Source organism: Neovison vison, chromosome 12 (assembly GCF_020171115.1).
Source record: "Neovison vison isolate M4711 chromosome 12, ASM_NN_V1, whole genome shotgun sequence".
Classification (NCBI taxonomy): domain Eukaryota; kingdom Metazoa; phylum Chordata; class Mammalia; order Carnivora; family Mustelidae; genus Neogale; species Neogale vison.
The window spans coordinates 103,768,865-103,776,134 of record NC_058102.1 but is presented as its reverse complement, the minus strand read 5'-3'; positions in this window follow the sequence as shown (position 1 = coordinate 103,776,134).

The following is a 7,270-nucleotide window of genomic DNA, read 5'->3' as shown; positions in this document are numbered from 1 at the left end:
TGTCTTTGCTTGACAGCCTTTCCACATCCTGGATTTCCACTAGACACTCAAAACTCAATGTGATCAAAATAGAATTAATTTATATTTTCCCTGCCCATTCTTGTCCCACTGACTTACTATTTTTTGTCCCACCAACTTTTACTTTTAAAGTAGTAGATGTTTCATTTTCATTAACTTCTGGAGCACTAACTTAACTTATATTAGCAGTAACTCTAGTAGTTCCTCCTTAAGAGGAGCTTAATCCCTCCTCCAGATAGCTAAGGGTGGGGGAAATTCTTAGTCTCCATGGTTCAGCCAAACTTCTGGTGCCAGGAGAAAAGAGATGCCACATACACCATTCAGCGGACCTTTGCATGGATGCCCCTGCTGTTGTTGATTGTTCCATAACCCTCCCAATACTTTGCTCTACTCCCTAATCTCAGTAAAGGCACTGCCGTCTAGCTGGTCTTCCAAACGAGAAAAATGATAATCATTTTAGTTGTCTTCTTCCACCCCAAAGCCTCCCTCTAGCTGCTACCACTTCCTTTTTTCATTTGTTGACAATTTTCATGAAAGAATTGCTTATACTTGCTTTTTGCTAACCTCAAAATTTAGCGTAACAGCCCCTTTTCCTTTGGCCTTAGTCTTGTCTACCTTCCTTAGCATTGCATCTTATTTGAGAGTCTTTGAAAACATGGCTAATTATAATATTTGTCCACTGATAATCTACAAGAAGCTTTTCTTTGACCTCTTTTTCCACACCAGACTTCCATTACTAGGCTTCCACACTGAAGTTCCCTTCTTTCATTATAAACTTTGCTTAACAAGGTGGAATAAAATGGCCAATTTTTCTCAACAAGGTGGAATAAGATGGTCAATTTTTCCTCTCTAAAGGAAATGTCTTTTAGAAGTGTGTGTGTGTGTGTGTGTGTGTGTGTGTGTGTGTTCTCATATTTGGTTTGAAGAAAATAAAACATTTATTTAAAATTGTTATAGGGGTGCCTGGGTGGCTCAGTCAGTTAAGGGGTTAAGTGCCTGCCTTCAGCTCAGGTCCCATCCAGAGATCCGGATTGACCTCAGCTCCCTGCCTCAGTGGGGAGTCTGCTTCTCCTTCTGCTCCTCCCCCCTGCTTCTGTGCATGCTCTCTCTCAAATAAATTAATTTTAAAAATTCTAAAATTGTTGTAAGTTGTTTTAAACTGTTACAATAAAGTCCAAAAGCTTCTCCTTTTTTTTCCACAGTGAAATTAAATTTTATTAAAAATTGCTTGAAATAAGTTAAGCATTATGAAGGGCTGAATACATTGGTTAATTGGAAATGTTTGTTTTAAAGGACTTTGGGCAATGGTGGGGACTGACATCCTTCCTCAAGATAAAAACCAACACAAATCAAATACAGATTACACAAGATTTAAGCTTATTTATAAATGGATTTACTATTTTTCTTATATAGTGTATTACAAGTAATGATTTAAAAAAAAACAAAAACCTTTTAAGAGCTACTTGTCCTTTGCTCCCGCAAAGATTTGTACCTGTTTTCACACCCTAATCACTAACTCAGATTAGGGACAGTTTCTCTTACTCTTCCTGGCATTGTAATACAATAGTTTCCTTGGGAACACAGTGGGTTTTCCACCTTGATGAGATGTTAGAATCACCCAGAGAACTGTTTAAAGATACTGACTGAAATATTACCTCCCATAGAACCTTACTTCATTGGTTTTGGGTGGGGAAACTTAGCCACTGAATATCTTAAAAGCATCCTGGGTGATTCTGAAGTACATCTACATAAGAATAAGAACCCCTGGGTCTGGGGATTCTGAGAAAGACTTCCTGGCTCCAGATTCTTTATTATTATTTATTTTATTTATTTTTTATTTATTTATTTTTATTTCTTTTCAGCGTAACAGTATTCATTGTTTTTGCACCACCTCCAGTGCTCCATGCAGTCCATGCCCTCTCTAATACCCACCACCTGGTTTCCCCTACCTCCCATCCCCCCGCCCCTTCAAAACCCTCAGATTGTTTTTTAGAGTCCATAGTCTCTCTAGATTCATTTTTATTTATTCTTTTCTTTAAAAAATTTCCAAGATTTCCTAACATTCTTTGGTATCTTATTTCAATTTTTTTAAAAACCATAATAAGGGAGTTCTTAATGTCTATGAAGTCAAGCCTTTATTGTCTCTCAGCATCTATTATCTGCTAATATTCTTATACTTGAGTAAGCATAGTACCATGAACAAAGGAATGGATGTTACTATTACTTGGACAGAGAATGAGAAGACTCAGAAATAGACTGCTCTGAACTGTTGCTAGAACAAGTGAAAGCCAGAAGCTTACTTTTCAATCTCCAGTTGATATTTTCTCTTAATGAATTACATCTAATAGAAAATGACAAAATTGATAGGGGCTCCTCACTTATTCAAGCTATCTATTACAATTAAAAAGCCAGAATGAAAATTAAGTACATAAGGAAGGAAATTAGGTGATCACTTACTCTTACTGAGGACAGGTTCTGAGGTATGAGGAAAGCTCGTGATTAATTTGTTGTTGTCTTCACTAGCCCTAAATTTACCCACCCCTCCTGCCATGAAATATAAGGGATCTGCAATGGAAAGACACAGATAAAAATGACTAATTTTACATATGAACCCTATTGCTCTTATTACCAAATAATGATTTTGACTTTACTCATTATTTTTCACATGTAGTGCGCAGGTAATGAGCACAAAATGACATTCAATTTAAAGGCCACATCTTATTCTGGGTGCAGTCTGATGGTCCCAGATGACAAAAAAAAAAAAAAAAAAAAGGTTCCATCTTCTGGCCAACACTGTCTGAAATGACTATTGCTATTCTCTACTTTCAAATCAGTGGTATATAGGGTTATTTAACAATGACAAAACTAGAAGTTTTTAACTTCATCTCAAACTTCTTGATTAGGAAGTCAGAAAAGTAGTAGCTAGGATGAAGAATAAGTGTCCTGAATTCAGGGATCTCAAAGCACTTTGTAAATATTCTGTTGAGGACTTGAGAGAAATATACATCTTCATGTTGCAAAGAGCATATATAGTTAATGTTAGCTTTAGCTTCCAAATAAAAAAATTTTCCCTGTATTTCCTCTTCTGAGACATTTTCATAGAAGACATTAGGGCATTGTACTCTCATATTGGAATATCCATGCACACCCCACCCTCCTGTGAAATCTCTCTAAATCCCACACTTGCTTGGTAGCTCAGGACAAGCTTACCACGTCTATAAAGTATTTCCTAAATATCTAATTGAACATGATTGCTCCTCTGCCAAAGTTTCCATCATATTTTGTTTCAACCTTTACATCCCATTTAGTCCTTTAACTGCCCACATATATTTCCTCTCTGTAATTATTTTTTAAGTGAAAAAAAATTTTATTAGGTTATGTTAGTCACCATACAGTACATGATTCGTTCTTGATTATAAGATGGTGTTTTGAGGACAGATGCATTTTCTTACTCATCTCGGGATCCCTCATAGTAACTAATGTCTTAAAGTTGGTGCTTAATAATTATCCACTGTAGAGAGAGTCAATTATTATATGGTTTCACTTACTTGTGGAGCATAAGGAATAATATGGAGGACACTGGGAGTTGGAGAGGAGAAGTGAGTTGGAGGAAATCGGAGGGGAAGACAAATCAAGAGAGACTGTGGACTCTGAGAAACAAGCTGAGGGTTTTGGAGAGGAGAGAGTGGGGTGTTGGGTGAGCCTGTTAGTGGGTATTAAGGAGGGCACATATTGCCTGGAGCATCGGGTTTGGTGCATAAACAATGAATTCTGGAACACTGAAAGGTAATAAAACAAAATAAAATGAAAAAAAATTATCTGTTGAAAGAATGAATACAGGAAAACTGCCTATTTCGAATTCCAGATAGAATAATCTTTCCTTTCTTTCTTAAATAGGAGAATCTGAGAACAACAAAAAATGGTTTGCTCGAGTTTGCTATGGTGTTAAGCCACACATTCAGGCTTTCTTGAAGCTTGGTTCCTTTTGGGGATAAGTTCATCCCAGAAACACATTCAAGGTATAAATAATTATCTAACGATTTATTAACAGAACTTCCTATCCCAATAACACCAATAAATCAACAACCTTTTAGTCATATATATCCAACAAACACTTCTACTTACACATACTAATGTTTTTATTCTATTTTGTATGTTTTTGGCATTTTTATCTGCATCCATGAATCTTTTTTTAGATTTTAAATGCCCTAAATGTCCTGGCTAGTTGTATTTATATGAAGTACTTAAATATCTTTTGATGATAATGATATTCATACTTCTAAATCTGTATACATTTCCCATAATGAAATTTGAAAAAGAGGAAAGGAAAATCTAGAGTTTAATGGACCCACTGAACAGATTCATAAATATCTTTTTTTTTTTAAAGATTTTATTTTTTTATTTATTTGACAGACAGAGATCACGAGTATGCAGAGAGGCAGGCAGAGAGAGGAGGAAATAGGCTCCCTGCTAAGTAGAAAGCCCGATGTGGGGCTCGATCCCAGGACCCTGGGATCATGACCTGAGCCGAAGGCAGAGGCTTTAACCCACTGAGCCACCCAGGCGCCCCATAGATTCATAAATATCTTAAGCTCAACGTTGGTGAATAATATCCTGGAGTTAGGGTAGAAAATAAAAAAGATGTTTTGTATTATCTATTAAATTTGATGAAGAAAGAAAGCTAACTCTATACAGTGTATAGATAAATGGACCCTAGAAACCATTTATTCTAATAACCTTATTTTATAGATTAAGAAACTGAGTCCCAGAAAGGAAATGTTAAAAACACTGGATATATTCCTATAAAAAATACAGCTTTGCAGGTTAACATCCCAGAAGGTATGAAATTTTTCTATAGCCAAGAGTGATCCTGTGGCCCATAGAAGGGACAGCCCTTAAAAAGTGCCAGTGTGGTTACTGCCTCAGTAACAATCGAGGAGGAATGCAAATCGTGAATGCCAGCCAGAAAGGGCATAACACAGGAATTTGGTTATGGTTCTTGTACTTCAGACCACAGCTCTATCTCAAGATATTTTTCTCCTATATCCATCATAATCAAGAGGCTCCTGTTTATTCAAGGTTCTTAAAGTCACAGAAAAGCCAAATTACAGGCAACATAAATAAAGCTTTTGCTGGGTTGATACCTATCTCATCATGTTTTAAAGTTTATTCAACCAAGTTTTATTACTAATTTTAAAAAGGAAGAATATATTCAATTATATTCATTCTCTTTTTCTCTCTCATTCCCTTCTTTTAAGTGCCAGGTACATTGTACACACTCAATAAATTTGGTTATTCTTAACAATCAGTTACAATTGATTATTTAAGGATTAGAAGTGTGTGTGTGTCTTTTCCCTTGGAGATACCATTCACTGTTAGCTTCTCTGTGGATCTCCTCCATTTTCACTTTCCCTTAACTTCTTCTCCTGGTGCCTCATAAATACAGATATTTCCTCCACAAGGCTTTATATATATCCTGACTTTTCCATGTTCTCTATTGTCTAGCCAAGGTTTCAGAAATAACAGTAGAGATGAGGAAAGTAAATGAGAATTAGGATGCAGGACTCAGAGCTACACTGGTCTGATTTTGTTATTAGAGCACAGGGAGAAAAACAAAAAACAAAAAACACAACTTTTGGAATAGTTACACAATGAAGAGAAGTCAGCAGGTAGTTAAGCTTCCAGACTCATCAAATTGGGAAGTGAGGAGTAAGTCCCCTTCGTGATCCCAAAAGGATGGCCAAGGAGAGCTCGTTAAATCTGCAATTAAGTTAAAATTTCAGCAGCAAAGACGATAGGTTTAGCTGTTACACTACTGAGGGAGAGGCTCATTTATTTCCAGAAAACCCTGATGTAAAATTTAAACTGTGCAAGAAGGGAGGATGGGTTGAACATTAAAAGTTAACCATCACTTGTCACTGAATTCTCCTTTTTAAGTACAGAGGCTCAGAAAATGGGCTGTTTTATCAGTCCAGTGGATTTCCTACCTCTGTAGCACTGGAAGAGTGAACCACAGAAGACTCCAGACTATACGTTAAAAGTCAATGAAGATGCTGGGATGTTCTTGCTCAGCTCAAGATCTTGTTTCCTCCTCCAGCCTTCCATGTACCACCCCCTTGTTGGGACTGAAGAGTGACATCAGAATCACAACTGGTGATATCATTGTCTCTATAGCAACAGTAGTGAGGCTATCAGAAACTGAGTTGTCAAAGGACAAGGGGGATAGGTTAAAATACACTCCATGTCTCTGATGCTTAGTTTGGAAGGACTGAGCTTGCTTTCCCCTAATTAATTTTCTCCTTTAAGTAATTGGGCAGGGAATATGGGCGGGGAAAATTTTGCCATTGGATCGTACTTAAAACAACAGAGTATTATATGCAAACAAATTCAGATGGGTAGAGAGGGAGAAATAAAAATTCAGTATCAACTAAATTTTTTTGTGCAAAGCCCATGAAATCACCTCATTTTGTGGACCCAGCCTTGACTCTGAGTTATAAGCATCTTAACTTTTGTAAAAACAAATAAACAATATGCAGATATTTTGCCCAAACTGACTATCTCTGGGTTATAATTTATCTTCAATGGTCAGAGACAGTAAATCTAATCCATTCTCCGCAATGCCTCAATCTGAGGAAATGTACTGGGATAAAACACACTTAGAGACATTTCGCTGACAATTTCTGTCCTTGAGGAGGACTTTATTCTTGGTACATTCTCTTTGGAAATACTACCCTATGAACTTTTTTTTTTTTTTCCTAAAGATTTTATTTATTTATTTGACAGAGAGAAATCACAAGTAGACAGAGAGGCAGGCAGAGAGAGAGAGAGGGAAGCAGGCTCCCCGCTGAGCAGAGAGCCCGATGCGGGACTCGATCCCAGGACTCTGAGATCATGACCTGAGCCGAAGGCAGCGGCCTAACCCACTGAGCCACCCAGGCGCCCTACCCTATGAACTTTTAACTAACGATTAAGTATAGGACTAGTACATAGTTTTCATGAAACAAAAAGAATCTTGATCAAGGCCACAAGGTAAAAATTAAAATTTTTAACAAATTCAAAAGTGACTGGTTTGTTACAGGCTTCCTTCAACAAGGTTTTTTTTTTTTTAATCTACTGATGGTCTTTTATACTGTCTGTTTCTTCATCTTTAAAATAAAGGAATTGGGCTTAGTTATCTCTTAAGATCCCTTCCAGCTCTAACAGTGTAGAATTTTTGAAACTTTGGTGGTATGTAAATAGACCTGCCCAGGGG